Source organism: Anabrus simplex, chromosome 10 (genome assembly GCF_040414725.1).
Source record: "Anabrus simplex isolate iqAnaSimp1 chromosome 10, ASM4041472v1, whole genome shotgun sequence".
NCBI lineage: Eukaryota > Metazoa > Arthropoda > Insecta > Orthoptera > Tettigoniidae > Anabrus > Anabrus simplex.
Window position 1 is genome coordinate 12,269,750 of NC_090274.1, and position 16,667 is coordinate 12,286,416.

General features: G+C 40.2%; 1 protein-coding gene across 1 annotated transcript in view; it reads left to right on the forward strand.

Annotated features, from left to right (window-relative positions):
- gukh (GUK-holder) overlaps nt 1-16,667 on the forward strand; it is a 582,564-nt gene that overhangs the window by 324,290 nt on the left and 241,607 nt on the right. The window lies entirely within an intron of this gene.

The window sequence follows — 16,667 nt, forward strand, 5'->3', positions numbered from 1 at the left end:
ATGTAAAAGTTAACAAGGTTATATTTCCTTTTCAATATTAAGTAATAACAAAGAACAGGTACTTAGTAGCCGAAACACAATTTGAAATGTACAATTACAGGAATTACAGAGTTTGGGCTTCGAGCCCTGAGTTCACAATTTTTGAGCAACTAGCCCAACTTTCCGATATACAAATTTTAACAAAGGGGCAGAAGACCCCAATCAAACCCTGGAGCCCTTGCTCCAAATTATACAGTAAAGCCTCCTCGAGGCATACAACACTCCGTTTCCAAAAGAGCCACACGCTCTTTAATTTAAGCCTCTCCTAGGCCACACCAAACTCCACCTTCAAGTTGTCCTCAACGGACATAAACACAGGGGTAAAATACCCAATCCACTGAGGTCTATTAAATGAAAAGCAGGTTAATTAAATGACCTCTAAAACAATTTGAGAGGAGGCGAACTTGCACTCCTAATACACTTGGTTTTTAAGACCTACTTTGGCTCTTAGGCCACTGATGCAAGGGCTAATCCCATACTACAGAGGTGACGTAATAGCAATTTACATTACATTACGGAAGAATTGGTTGAGAGAATAAGTTCACCTCAAGACGATGTGAGTGGGAGCTCGAGAGGGTTAAGCACTCTCTATCCCGATATGTCGTTTTAAAATAGAATAGATACCAGTTGTTTTTACATTTTAGGAAAAGGTTACATGGTTGAACGCTTAGAACCCGCCCCGAAAGTTAAACTGCTGAGCAAGAAAAGAAAGAATTTATTAATCGGCCATTACCTTATTGTTGACCGCCGCCGAGGAAAGAGGCGCTTCCCGCCTCCTGCTATGTACTTAATACACTGAAAGATGGAACAGAAGTGGCCCGGAGACCCTAAAATCAGCAGTTTATATACTCTCGCGGAAGTTTCTAGGCGTTAGGGGAATGAAAACACCCGCCCACAATGTTTTTATTGGATAGGACCCCGCAACAGATACAAGTTGGGGGAAGATACACCAGATTGGTCAGAAATTACTAAAAGAAATTCGGGATTGGATAAATCTAAAACAAGGGGAAAAAGAGGGGTATACAGCCAACTTAAACAATAACAGAAAGAAATTTAACAAGAAACAAACTTTTGAAATAAAAATTTCTCCAACAAAATAGTTCTTTGACTCCGCACTAGGGTGCGCTATTGTTGATCTTCAGTAGTGTCCTCTAGAAGAGAAAGTTCACACTTCTTACTTCAAGCGAAACCAAAACACATCAAAAGTGACACAGTTCAAAAACTCAAAATTTTCCACGTGGTGACATCTTCTGAGAAAGTAGAGAATTAATAGAGTAGATAAAGTTCAACCTTCCTCCAGAAGAGGAGTTTCAACTGGCGCAACTTTTAAATAAACGGTGTAGAGGTGTACCACCCGGTACAGACCTCCCCCCCCAAAAGTTCCTCCAGGGGTGACACATGAAATCAGTTTGAAACAAAGTTCAAGTAATGATGTTGATACGAAGATAGATAGCAGAAGCATTTACAAGATTTCTTAATTCAGTTTCAAAATGTTGTTGTTGCAGGTGAATGAAAGTCTTTAAGTTTGTAGAATTTGAATTTCTGAAGGTAAACTTTTAATACTTAGAAGTGAAGAAAAATTTTTTGCACGGTCCACCAAATATAGCTGTTGAATTCCCAAATGTAGTTATCTCTTATAGTAACTGTCCATGTAGTTGATGTTGATGAAGTTGGATGGCCGGACCGGCCGTTGCAGCTTGCGTCCAAAAGGAGGCCGCTCGGACCCCTCAAGTACCCTGAGATACCGCTCGCCCGCACTATGAGGGGAGCAGAGGTGTTGAAGCACGCCGCGCCCGCGGTGAACATATACAGGCTGCGGGCAAGTAGCAGGTCGTGCGCCGCACGTCAGCCTTGGCCGGGAGGAGAGTTCCGGCTCGCCGTGTACATGTCGTCCTCGCTGGAGAGGAGGGGGCCCATCCCCCTCCCCAGTCCCTGCACGGCGCTGCGCGGCTGCGGGGGCGCTGAAACATTAAAGCTAGGCGGCAGAATTGTGTTGGACTATCATCTTCTTTGAGGGTACAGGCTTGTGGAGAGGTTGAGGGGCCAGCGGCGTGTAGATATCCATGGCATTTACTATTATGAAGCCACAGTGTAAGGTGGAGCAGGAGATGGGAGCGTGGTAATGGCCGTGGCAAGAACAGGATGGCAGTTTAACGGATCGGGGTGGGTTTTACAAAAGGCTTACATCTAAAACCAAAATATTATAGAAGGGGCAGAATGCCTTAAAAGTGAAACTCAAAAAAAAATATAACCTTCATATCCTTTCAGAATAATATGAAGCAAGTTAACACAGAAATTACACCGGTTTCACCTGGGACAGGTGAACTCTAAATATCCTCTCGGTGGCTGGATTACTTAGCAATAAGGTAACCGGCGTAAGAAAATCGAGAATGATACAAGGCCCATGAAATCTGGGGGCAAGCTTGCCCGCGGGAACAAAATTTTTTGACCATAACCTGGTCACCTACCTTCAAAGTGGTGGGTCTCCGTCCACGATCATACCTTTCCCTAACCTTTTCATGAGATACTTTAAGATTAGCTTTAGCCTTCTTCCAAAGATCTTTAATGTTGTCCGGATCTATTGTCTCGGGCAGAATGTCATTCAGAGACCAGAGGTTAGAGAGCGGCGTGTTGGGAACGAACTTAAACATCAAAGAAGCTGGAGTAAATTTGTGTGATTCATGAACCGCCGAATTCAAAGCAAAAGCTAACCAATGCAGGGACGTGTCCCACCTAGAATGATCTTCATGATGATAGGCAATAAGTGCGGACCTGAGATTACGGTTAACCCGTTCAGCCAGAGATGGTTGAGGGTAATAAGCGGAAGTAGTTACATGAGAGATGGACAAGTCAAAACAGAATTTACGAAATAAATTAGATGTAAAAGCCTTAGCATTATCAGATACAATGTATTGGCACGGACCAAAAGAAGCAAAAATAGAATTTAGGCAAGTAATAGTTGACTGAGCGGTAGCCAGCTTAGTCGGAAATAACCAGGAAAATCTTGTAAAACCATCTACACACACAAAGATGAACTTGTTGGCATTACCCTTTGACTGGGGGAAGGGTCCCACATAATCAATATACAGGCGTTCCATGGGGCGCGACGCTTGATGAGAAGACAAAAGGCCTACTTTAGTGGACATGGTGGGTTTACTGATCAAACAAGATTTACAAGCTTTTACAAGTTCCCGAATTTCACCGTCCATACCTTTCCATATGAACATTTCACGAATCTTTTCACGAGTTTTAAAGATTCCAAGATGCCCCCCCAATGGGGTCTCATGATAGTATTTGAAGATCATAGGTACAAGAACCGCTGGAACAACAACTTTCATCAACTTATCATGCCTCGAAGGGCAACATAGAACACCATTCCTCAGAACATAAGGGACAGCATGTTCCCCAGAAGAAAGGGTTTCCATTATCGGAGCCAGCGTCGGATCTTCACGTTGGTATTTCTCGATATCCCTGAAGAGCATGGGAGCATCTGTTAAGATGGCATTAACACCAGATAGTATGGACTCGGAAGGTGATGAACTGTCGACCGGTGCATGGGTCTCGACGTCGTTATGAAACATACGGCTGAGTCCATCAGCAACAACATTTTCGGTACCTCTGATATGTCTAACATCAAACTGGAAGGCGGAAATACGAATAGCCCAGCGGGCTATACGACCAGTACGACGCGGCCTACCTAAGACCCAGCTTAAGGCTTGATTATCTGTCTCCAGGTCGAATTTAACGTGTTCCAGGTAGAGACGGAACTTTTCTAAGGCAAATAAGACTGCCAAACCTTCGAGCTCATAGATGGAATACTTGGCTTCTTGAGCCGACAATGTCCTAGACGCATAGGCGATGGGTCGCCTCCCTAGTTCAGTCTCTTGAAGAAGGACTGCAGCTACTGCTGACGACGACGCGTCGGTTTGGACGATGAATTTCTTCGAGAAATCAGGCATAGCAAGTACAGGGGCATTACAAAGAGCTAATTTAAGGTCTTCAAAAGCGGCTTGTTGAGAAGGTCCCCACTCGAATTTGATGCCTTTCCTACGAAGAAGGTTTAAGGGCGCCGCTCTATTAGCAAAGTTAGGAATGAACTTTCTGAAGAAATTCACCATACCAATGAACCTGGCGATACCTTTAATGTCCTTGGGAGGTTTAAAATCACGGATGGCCTGTGTTCTAGAATGATCAACTGCTACACCATCGGGTGACACAATATGCCCTAGGAAAGACATAGAGGGCTTAGCGAAGGCAACCTTGGACAACTTAACAGTTAACCCAGCCTTACGAAGGCGATCGAGAACTTCTCGCAGATGATCTAGGTGTTCTTCAAAAGTCTCTGAAAATACTACGACATCATCTAAGTAGTGATATAAGTACTCGAATTTGATGTCGGAGAAGACCCTATCTAGTAGCCTAGTGAGCACAGCTGCCCCCGTGGGGAGCCCGAAAGGCACGCGGTTATATTCGTATAAATTCCAGTCCGTGGCAAACGCTGTAAGGTGTTTAGACTCTTCGGCAAGGGGAATTTGATTATAGGCCTGATTTAAGTCCAAGATGGTGAAGAACTTGGCCTTACGAAACCATGAAAAACAAGAATGAAGGTCGGGAAGGGGCACAGATTGTAACACCACCTTCCGATTGAGAGCCCTGTAATCAATGACAGGCCTGAAACCTCCTTGGGGTTTCGGTACTAAAAAAAATAGGCGAAGAATACGCTGACTTAGAGGGCCTAATAATACCGTCCTTGAACATCTGATCGATGATTTCCTTCAGAGCCTTCATTTTAGGTGGAGATAGCCTATACGGTGGCAAACGGACAGGAATCGAATCCGTAACCTCAATTTTGTATTCAATAAGGTCAGTAACACCAAGAGTATCAGAGAACACCTCGGGAAACGACTGACACAGTTTGCGAATACTATCAGCCTGCTTCTCAGGTAGATGTCTAAGGTCTAACAACATCTCATCCTGGATAGGCGACATAGAAGTACATGACACAGAATTACACTTTAATAGTGGGATTTTACAACTAGAAGCAAATTTGAATGTGCACGACCTAGACTGCAGATCGAGCACAAGACCAGTGTGAGAAATAAAGTCAGCTCCCAATATAATGGGGCAAGACAATTGCTTGGCCACAAACAATTTAACTTTCCATGTAAACTTAAAAACACGAATTTTGACCAGTAAGGAACCTAGAATTTCTAATGGAGATGAATTAGCCGAAACGTATTGAACAGGAGAAGAGACATAGTCAGGAAGTTTACAAACCGTTTTCAATTTAGAATACCATTCAGCCGCAATAATCGAACAAACACTACCTGAATCTAAGAGAGCTGTTATAGGCTCGTTATTTACCTCAATCTTAAGAAAAGGAACAGGTGCGGGGGTATCCGCCGCAATCCTAAGACATTCTTTAGGGCATTCAAAAGATGAACTTGAAGGCTGATCGTTCTCTGCATTTACAATCTGTTTACTAGGGGCTGAGTCTCGGGAAGATGGATTAGTCGACTCAGCCGAAGCCACTAGTCACTTTTTATTATTGGCATAAGTGGAATTTGCACCAGAAGTTGAGCAGGAGGGGGTGCTATTTGAGTTTGGGCAATTTTTGGCGATATGTGAGAAGGCCCCACACTTAAAACAGCCTTGTGATGAACCAGCTCCATTATTTGCCCTACTAGACTTGATCAGAGGACACTTATTGCGCAGATGGTCAGGCGACCCGCAAGCATAACATTTACGAGGGGTAACTGATCGGCGAGGTGGAGGCCGAGTATTACTAAAAGAAGGCGGGGGTTCTTTTGCTACACGCAAAGAATCGGCGTATCTAACTCCTTCCGCTGAGACGGCCAACGCTTCAAGTTCAGAGAAAGTTTGCGGGCACGCCGCAAAACACAAGTATGACCTATAAGATGGTGAAATGCCTTCCACAATAGCTTGTACAATTTGATCCTCAGGGAAGTGAAGAGCAAACACCCTAGTATAAAACTTAATATCTTGGATGAAGTCTGCCAGGTTTTCATCCAAGCGCTGTACCCGATAATAGTATTTCTGAATAAGAGATGACCTCGCGCGGGCAGGAATAAAATTTGCAAGCAGATGTGCATGGAAATCTTCGATAGATGACTGTTCAGCTATGGCTCTTACTATTTTATCTGAGAGAACACCAATAGCATAAGGATAGATTATTTGTAAAATTTGACAAGGGGAAAGCGAAAATACGAGGGCATGATCCTGAAATTCAACTAAAAACCTTAAGAAAGAAATAACTTCACTGGTGGTGTTGACCGAAAACTTAGAGATACCTCTTAGCAACATTGCCAATGGATGAGGCAAGCTGCTAAACCCGGGTGACATAGTAGGTAAAGGTTTCAATGGCAAGGAAGTCAATTCAGAACGGATGTTACTCAATGATGCACGACGTTCAGATTCGTTGTCCAATGGGGCAGGGATAGTTTGAGCAGCAACGGTTATCCTATTAACTTCTCCCTTGGGAGGCGCTTCCTCACTACCTGGATTCACTATGGTGGGTTGATCAGATTTGGGAGGAACTTCCCCAGTTAACAATTGAGTGACCTTATTAGATAATTCGGAAATATTTTCCAGGAGCGTACTAGCTTCCTTCCTCTGAACATCATTCAGTTTTAGAGACAACAGATCGTTAACCCTATTCGAAAAATGATATAGCCTGCCTTGCACACGCTTAATTTGATTAGGAGACGGATCATTTTCATCAAAAAAACTAACTACGGAAGCTAGCCCAGTAATATTCTCCGTGATCGTGGAAAGAGAGTCGTCAATTTCTTTCTCTCCCAAATTGGGGATGGAAATGGGCAAATCAAGGGACTCTCTAAGCTTGTTAGTGTCTATTGCAACCGTGCCTCCAGATTGAACGTTTCTGATAGTTAACTCATATATCAACTCCTCTTTGCGCAAATAGTTAAGGAGGAGAACATCGCGAGGGCCGGGCATGATGACAGAACAATTTTGGAAAACTCAAAAATTCCAGCAACTGAGAAAATGGTTAGAGTTCGGATCAAAACAATGTCTCGCCGTCAAAAGGGGCTAAATTGAGACCCATTCAACCACGCTCTGCTACCACTTGTTACCGTGTTTTGGTGGTAGGTAGAGGTGTAAGAAGGTGCGGGCGTGAATGGGTCTCAAACTACGGAATCAAAGTTAATGTAAAAGTTAACAAGGTTATATTTCCTTTTCAATATTAAGTAATAACAAAGAACAGGTACTTAGTAGCCGAAACACAATTTGAAATGTACAATTACAGGAATTACAGAGTTTGGGCTTCGAGCCCTGAGTTCACAATTTTTGAGCAACTAGCCCAACTTTCCGATATACAAATTTTAACAAAGGGGCAGAAGACCCCAATCAAACCCTGGAGCCCTTGCTCCAAATTATACAGTAAAGCCTCCTCGAGGCATACAACACTCCGTTTCCAAAAGAGCCACACGCTCTTTAATTTAAGCCTCTCCTAGGCCACACCAAACTCCACCTTCAAGTTGTCCTCAACCGACATAAACACAGGGGTAAAATACCCAATCCACTGAGGTCTATTAAATGAAAAGCAGGTTAATTAAATGACCTCTAAAACAATTTGAGAGGAGGCGAACTTGCACTCCTAATACACTTGGTTTTTAAGACCTACTTTGGCTCTTAGGCCACTGATGCAAGGGCTAATCCCATACTACAGAGGTGACGTAATAGCAATTTACATTACATTACGGAAGAATTGGTTGAGAGAATAAGTTCACCTCAAGACGATGTGAGTGGGAGCTCGAGAGGGTTAAGCACTCTCTATCCCGATATGTCGTTTTAAAATAGAATAGATACCAGTTGTTTTTACATTTTAGGAAAAGGTTACATGGTTGAACGCTTAGAACCCGCCCCGAAAGTTAAACTGCTGAGCAAGAAAAGAAAGAATTTATTAATCGGCCATTACCTTATTGTTGACCGCCGCCGAGGAAAGAGGCGCTTCCCGCCTCCTGCTATGTACTTAATACACTGAAAGATGGAACAGAAGTGGCCCGGAGACCCTAAAATCAGCAGTTTATATACTCTCGCGGAAGTTTCTAGGCGTTAGGGGAATGAAAACACCCGCCCACAATGTTTTTATTGGATAGGACCCCGCAACAGATACAAGTTGGGGGAAGATACACCAGATTGGTCAGAAATTACTAAAAGAAATTCGGGATTGGATAAATCTAAAACAAGGGGAAAAAGAGGGGTATACAGCCAACTTAAACAATAACAGAAAGAAATTTAACAAGAAACAAACTTTTGAAATAAAAATTTCTCCAACAAAATAGTTCTTTGACTCCGCACTAGGGTGCGCTATTGTTGATCGTCAGTAGTGTCCTCTAGAAGAGAAAGTTCACACTTCTTACTTCAAGCGAAACCAAAACACATCAAAAGTGACACAGTTCAAAAACTCAAAATTTTCCACGTGGTGACATCTTCTGAGAAAGTAGAGAATTAATAGAGTAGATAAAGTTCAACCTTCCTCCAGAAGAGGAGTTTCAACTGGCGCAACTTTTAAATAAACGGTGTAGAGGTGTACCGCCCGGTACAATTATTATTATTATTATTGTTACGGACTTTTCCGTGGTAGGTAGAGGTGAAAGAAGGTGCGGGTGTGAATGGGTTTCAAGCTACGAAATTATAGTGCAATGTAAAATTAATTTAAAATTTAACAAGGTTATATTTTCTTTTCGAAAACAAAGAAATAACAAGCATGGCAGGTACAAAGTAGCAATTCAACAGGGGTTAGTTACAATATTTACAGAATTTGGGCTTCGCGCCCTGACTACACAATGCTTGGGCAATCAGCTCAGTTTTACCCCAAACACAAGTTCTAACAGAGGGGGAGAAAACCCCATTCATACCTAGGAGACCTTGCTCCAAATTACACTGAAAAACCTCCATGAGGCATACAACCCAGAATTTTCAAAAGAGCCACTCGCTCTCAAAATTTAAGCCTCTCCCAGGCCACACCAAACTCCACCTTCAAGTTGTCCTCAACGGACATAAACACAGGGGTAAAATACCCAATCTACTGAGGTCTATTAAAAGAAAAGCAGGTTAATTAAATGACTTCTAAAATAACAATTTGAGAGGAGGCGAACTTGCACTCCTAATACACTTTGATTAAGACCTACTTGGCACTAGGCCGTTAATACAAGGGCTAATCCCATGCTAAAGAGGTGACTTAAGAAAAGAACAATTTGTTTTACATTAACGAAGAATAGGTTGAGAAAATAAGTTCACCTCAAGACAATGTGAGTGGGAGCTCGAGAGGGTTAGCACTCTCTATCCCAATATGTCGTTTTACAAGAGAATAGATGAAAAGAGAAGTTACATTTTAGGAAAAGGTTACATGGTTGAACGCTTAGAACCCGCCCCGAAAGTTAAACTGCTGAGCTAGCAAAGAAAGAAGTTATTAATCGGCCATTACCTTGTGTTGAACGGCTGGAGAAGAAAGAGGCGCTTCCCGCCCCCTGCTATGTACTTAACACACTGAAAGATGGAACAGAAGTGGCCGAGAGACCCAAAAATCAGCAGTTTAAATACTCTCGCGGAAGTTTCTAGGCGTTAGGGGAAAGAAAACACCCTCCCACAAACTCTTTATTGGATAGGACCCCGCAACAGATTCAAGTTGGGGGAAGATACATCTGATTGGATAGAAATTAATTGAAGAAATTCAGGATTGGATACATTCATAACAAGGGGAAGAAAGGGGTAAATATTGCCAACTTAAACAATGATAGAAAGAAATTTAACAAAGAACAAACTCTTGACATTAAATTTTCTCCAAAAAAATAGTTCTTTGACTCCGCACTAGGTTGCACTATTGTAGATCTTCAGTAGTGTCCTCTAGAAGAGAAAGTTCACACTTCTTACTTCAAGCGAAACAAAAACACATCAAAAATGACACAGTTCAAAAACTCAGAATTTTCCACGTGGTGACATCTTCTGAGAAGGTAGAAAATTAATACTGTCAATAAAGTTCAGACTTCCTCCAGCAGAGGAGTTTCACCTGGCGCAATTTTTAAATTAGCGGAGTGGAGGTGTACCGCCCGGTACAATTATTATTATTATTATTATTATTGTCATCTAGTTGGTTGTTATCAGAGCACAGAAGGAATACACATACATACGGACATATTTATCATGATAGACTTCCAGTGGTGCGTCTGCAAGCTTGTTTAAAAACGAAGCGCCTCCTGTGTCCTTTGTTTCTTGATAACAACGTAGCCTTTTCTGCTTCCTTCCCCGTCAGTAAACATGACTCATAGAAATGCTGCGAAACGTTGCCTTTCTGAGTAGCATCATTATGTTGTTCTGTTGACGTCCAAGGCCCTGTAAAACAGGGACATTATTGGGTCGTTCCCACGCAGTAAAGTTGGTGAATGTACTTCCAGTCATAGAGGAAAGTAATACCACTGGAAAGAATGATAGGTTTATCTTCCGAGACAGCAATGAATGTCCAGCAGTCTTGTATTTATGCAGAGAGAATGATTAATAGATGTACCATCTTTATATATATACTCCATCTAGAATAATCGCACGCAAATGCAATAAGCTGTATGTTTTAGCATAAGTTTACATAAATAACCGCTTTAAAACGCCGTGTGACTCATGGTTTTTATTTCGCTGCTGCCTATCATCTTCGCTCTGAAATGCATGATTGTTTACCATAGACTCGGGTAATAAACATAACTGAGCATAAACATTTATTTGTTCCATTCCTTTTAATACACTACAAGAGCCGGAATACATCCAACAGTTGTATCGAGGTAAAGAAGTAGACGATAAAGTTCTAGAGGTTGTCGATGCTAATGAAATAGGAGACCCAATTTTGAGGTCATAATTCATCAGAGCTTTGAGAGACGTAAATAAGAACAAGGCACCTGGAATTGATGATATACCCTCAGAATTACTGACTGCCTGGCGAGGTTATTCCATACAATATGTGACAAGTGGAGAAGTCCCATCCGATTTTCGGCAGAATGTTGTTATACCTATCAGCCGGTGCTGACAAGTGTGAAAACTACCGCACCATTAGTTTAGTATCTCATAATTTTAACACTATTCTTTCGGAAGAATGGAAACACAAGATTAAACTGAGTTGGGAGAAGATTCATTTGGCTTCAGAAGAAATGTACGAACACGTGAAGCAATCCTGACTTTACGTCTGATCTTAGAGGACCGAATTAAGAAGGACAAGCCCAAGTACCACGTTCATAAATCTAGAAAAGGTATCCGATAATGTTGATGGGACCAAGCTATTTGAAATTGTGAAGGTGATTGGGATCAGATACCGAGAAAGGAGAATTATCTACAATCTGTATAAAAATCAATCCGCAGTGACAAGAATCGAGGGGTTTGAAAGAGAAGCTGCAATCCAGAGAGGAGTGAGGCAAGGTTGCAATTTGTCCCCCCCCCCGCCCCGTTTTTCAATGTCTATTGTAACGGTTCAAATCCCGTTACAAGATGATATCTGTATTTTTATTATTGTATGATTTTATCTGTATTATTATTATTATTATTATTATTATTATTATTATTATTATTATTATTATTATTATTATTATTATGTCAGTATTATTATTATTTTATCTGTGATGTTGTACTATTATTGTAATTATCCGTTTTATTCAATTTTGCAATTGCCTGTTGCTTGCAAGATTGCACTTAGATGTATACATATATACGTATGTGTAGTATAACATTCAATACCTGTACAGTGAGAATTGTTGTATATATCAGGGATGGGATGTGACGTTGGTGCATTGTGCAATATTGTTGGCGATTCTGCCAAGTCATCGCCAGGCCATGGCTACGTCATCGTATTTATTTAGAATATGCGCGCACGGTGTCATCGCCGCGGGGCTATTTCACCACTGTATGTAATATTTGTCGCGTAGGTGGGAGTACGTCATTGTTATTTCTGGAGATTACGTAGTTGTGGCAACCAAAGTCTATATAAGGTGGATGCACATTGTAGCGTCAGTCATTACTTATACGGATGCAGTACAGTGAAGTAGTCTACTAGATCAAGAGGCCTTAGTTGGCCAGTGAACGAGAGATGGTGAAGACTCAGTGAGCCATTATTGGTCATTGAGAGAGTGAGACCAAATGGTTGGTCCGTCACTTAGTGGAAGACGCGGACGCAAGGCTTACCAAGAAGTCAGAGAGGGCAACCCTGGACCTGCCAAGAGGTCATACCATATTGACTTACAAAGAAGTCAGATGATATGGAGAAGAAGCAGTCGCAAGGATGTATCACCACGTTAGGCGTGACACATCTACAGTAAACACCAGAGCAATGGATTACGTCGTAATTACACTCAAAGTGTTAAAGGTACAGTCAAGTGAATCAGTGAGGGAAATATTTCGTATAAATTGTTAAATGTCCGGTCAAGAAGAATTCAAATTCATGCCTAGTTTCTTTTAGTTGCAATGTCATAATTTCATATTTTCATCTGTTTTATCGCAACAAGACTCACTATTTTTTGATATATTATTTAAAGAATATATATTGTTCTATCAAACGAATTCATAGTTTCATTTCTTTGACAGTAAAATATCTTAACCTCAAAATTAATGGGGAAACCGAACGCCAATCTCCTTTTCCCAGAACTTATATGGTATGTTGTCAAAAGTAAGCTTATTACCCCACACCCTAGAGATAGTCAAGAGTCTCATTTTATTATTGCTGTACTGAGTGACAGCTGGCGCCCTTCAAATAACGTATGTGTAAGTAAGCAGGTAACAAGTAAGTGTGAGTACAAGGTCAGACGAGTGTGTATTTTATTTAATGAATGTTAATTTTCAGATTTCCATTTTAAATGCAGATATTCAGATTTTTCAAGTTAAATGCAGTTTTATATGTTTGTAAAATTTAGTCAGCAAGTTAGGAAACTCTCATTTTGGCCCCGCAACGTGGTGCACGAAGAAATTCAGAATTTGGTCTGAATGACAGCATATCATAGGTTCATTTGAGAGGAGTATGCACAATTTAAGCCAACAGAAATTATTACCGGTAAATTTCAGGACTGTAATTTTGTGATATATATTTGTATTTTGGGGATATGTCAAGGGATTTGAAGAGGGAAATTAATTTGAGATCGCGTACTATCACTAGTGAACCAAAGATGGACAAGGAAGACAATAACAAGTCATGTGACGACGAGGTCATTGCTTCTGCGGACATCCAAAGTGAAATTCAGAGTAGGCAGCAGGTGAATACGATGGAAAATTCTGAGGAAATTCAGGAAAGTGCAGAAATTGAGAAGCACACTGAAACTCAAAAGGAAATCGTGGGGGGGATGAACCAAGATATTCTAAATTTGCTGTTGGCCCAAATGACCGGGCTCAAGGAACAAGTAATTAGTAGTAACGAAAATAGTAAGAAAGAGATGAAAGAGATGAAAGAATTAATTAGTAATAGTAACGAAAATAGTAATAAACGAATGGAAAAGATGAGTGAAAATAATAAGAAAGAGATGAAAGAATTAATTGATAGTAGTAATGAAAATTGTAATAAACAGATTAACTCTCTAAGTAATAAAATGGAACAAGTAATTAGTAGTAACGAAAATAGTAAGGAAGAGATGAAAGAATTAATTTGTGCTAATAATGAAAATTGTAATAAACAGATTAACTCTCTAAGTAGTAAAATGGAAGAAATGATTGGTAGTTGTAACGAAAATCTTAATGTGATCAATGATAAAATAGATGGGTTAAGTGAATCACTTAATGCTAAAATAGATACTAAGATAGTAGAGGTAACTGGTCAAATATGCAAGTTAGAAAATAAGTTAAACAAAGAGTGTGTTAACCTTAGAGAAGAAATGGAGTCGAGTCGGAGCGAGCTTCATACTCAAATTGAGCATGTCAAAGGAACTTGTACAGAGAATATCAAAGAATTAAGAAATAAAATTTCGAGTAATCGGGAAGAAATTCATGAAGTAGTCGAGAAAAGATTGGACAAAATTTACAATGCAGTTAGGGAAGATACGAGGGAACAGACTAGTAGAATCGAACAAATTGAAAGCAAACTTGTGGAGGTCACTGAACTACGGAACGAACAGGAAAATTTATCACAGCAGGTAAGAGAAAGAGAGGAAGAATTGAAGGAAGAAATGAGAATCGTGGAAGAGAATGCTGAGAGAGCAGCGGAAGAAGAAGAAGAAGTTGTGAATTGCCAGGGAAGGATACGGCAGAAAGGTAGAGGTAAGACAGATTTAGACGTGATAGTAGCGAGTGGTTTGTTCAGTAGGGATCGTGATTTAACCAAGTTTTCTGGAAAACAGTTCAGTACTACAGAATTTGTAAAAGTAGTCGAGAAAAGATTTGCAAGTAAGTTGAGGAATAATGTTATTGAATGGGAATACGTGTTGGAGATTTTGTCTAATGTGTTTGTCGGTGAAAGTAGAATATGGTTTCGAGTATACTGGAATAATATGTCTGATTTAGGAGAGTTTAAAGTGTTCATTGACAGGCTTTGGGAAGAATGTTTACAGGGGCGAGAGAGAGAGCGCATGATGTCTGGTAAAAGTAGTATAGTAGAGAGAAGGGGGAAAATGTTAGCCGTGTATCAGAGGAGAGGGGGTGATCATGATCCGCAGAGGATTAGTTGTGTTGATGGTGATAGTGGTCGGAAGAGTAACGAGAGAGAATCGGAAGATGGGAGGCGTATGGATTTGAGTTATGAGAGAGAGGATCAGAAGAGTAATCAGAGAGAATCTGAAGATGGGAGGCGTACTGATTTGAGTTATCAGAGGGATTTTGATAGTCTTAATATGAAGGTTATCAAAGTGTCGTTATCGAGTCAGAGTATTTCAGATTCACAGGGAATCGGGTAAGTTACCGGTAAGTGGACAGGCTGAAGGTAGAAGATGAACTGGTATTTAGTATAAGTAGTTATGTAGTGAAAGTAGAGTTAAGAGTAGTGTGATTGTGACCTAAGTAATGTTAAGTGAGATATTTAAGTAATGACGTAGTCATAGGTTTGATGTAATTAATGGTAGCAGTAAGTTAGACGTAAGAAGTGTTCTGTTAAGTGATGTAAGTACTTGTAATGCCGAGAATGTGATGTAAGTAGTGAGGTAGTAACTCCAATGATGGAAATTGTGATATGAAGAAGGTAAGTGAAGGTACTATCAGATCTTATAACAGCCGTTGGGTGAGTCAAAGTGAGTAAATAAATTAATAGCGGTACCAATCATAAGTAAAGATAATTGTAAGTTTCAACTATGTTTTGTTGTACCCGAGCTTGTGTATTCAGTTATTTTAGGAGCTAACTTGGTTGCAAATCATGGAAGTAGAGTAGACTTTAATTTAGGTAGTGTGTGTTTGTTCTATGAGGAAACTAGCAAAGACGTATGTGTTAATTATGATGGTCTGAGGTAAGTGTTTGGTAACGTGTGTTCTTTAAAATATATGAGAGGGAAGTGAAGTTGTTCCTAGTGAGAGGAAATGTGTTGTTGGGTGTGTTACGTGTCTATACGACCAGGATCTGAGGGATCGTCGGTATGAGGCAGTGACGTGAGGTAATTTGAGTGAATTACAGGAGGAGTACTTGTATGCGATGTTAGGTAAGCATCGAGAGGTATTTAGTGGTAAGTGAGGAAGAACACGTATATGAACATAAATTTGTAGTAAATGACCATTGATCGTTTGTGGGAGGTAAGTACCCCATTCAACTTAAAAATGCTAGTGAAGTCTAAGAACAGATAAGCATTATGCTGGATTACGGAATAATTGAACCATCTTGTAGCCAGAGTATTGTTTCTTTAATTGTTGTTGCCAAGTAGGATGTGATCTATTGTGATATGTAAGTTAATGAGGGCAAAATTGATTCAGTTTGAGTGACAGAGTGCTACTCAGAGTTCCATTTTCATCATCTGCAGAGGCGGGAAATATGTTGAAGTTATTATTTTGTATCAGGGGTATTTCACTATTGTGAACCGTATCGGGAAGTGTGCATATTCCTTAAAAGATCAGGAAGGGGATATTGTCGGTATTTGTAGTATTATATATGTAAAGAAGTATTTCACGTGAGATTTGTTGAAATAAGAGTAAGATGATTAAATTTTTGTAAGAAACTGGCAAAATAAAATTAACATACATGAATTAGCGTGTGAACCAAGTGTCGTATTGGTGCATTGGAAGAATAAGTGCTACATTGTCATGTTCTGTGTGACAAAACTGAGAACAGGACATTGGACAGTTATCTGCGATAACCATATGCGAGAAAAGTTCTCATATAAGTGATATTTCACAAAATATTTTGATATGTTAAAAAAAAAAGGAGAAGAATGTTGTATATTGATTGAAAATTATTTGTGTGTGTTAAATCAAGTGCTATACTCTTGTGATTTGTATGAGAGAAAGAGAGAGAATGGGACACTGGACAGTTATCTACGATGGCAATGTGCGAGAAGAATTCTCATATTTGTGATATTTTATAAAATGTATGGATGCTGAAAAAGAAAATTATTGTTGTATACTTATTTAAAGTGTTTATATGTGTCAGTGTTATATATATAATTTTGTTCATAAATCAATCGATTCTTTGTTCTTCGATTTATTTATGAGGGAGG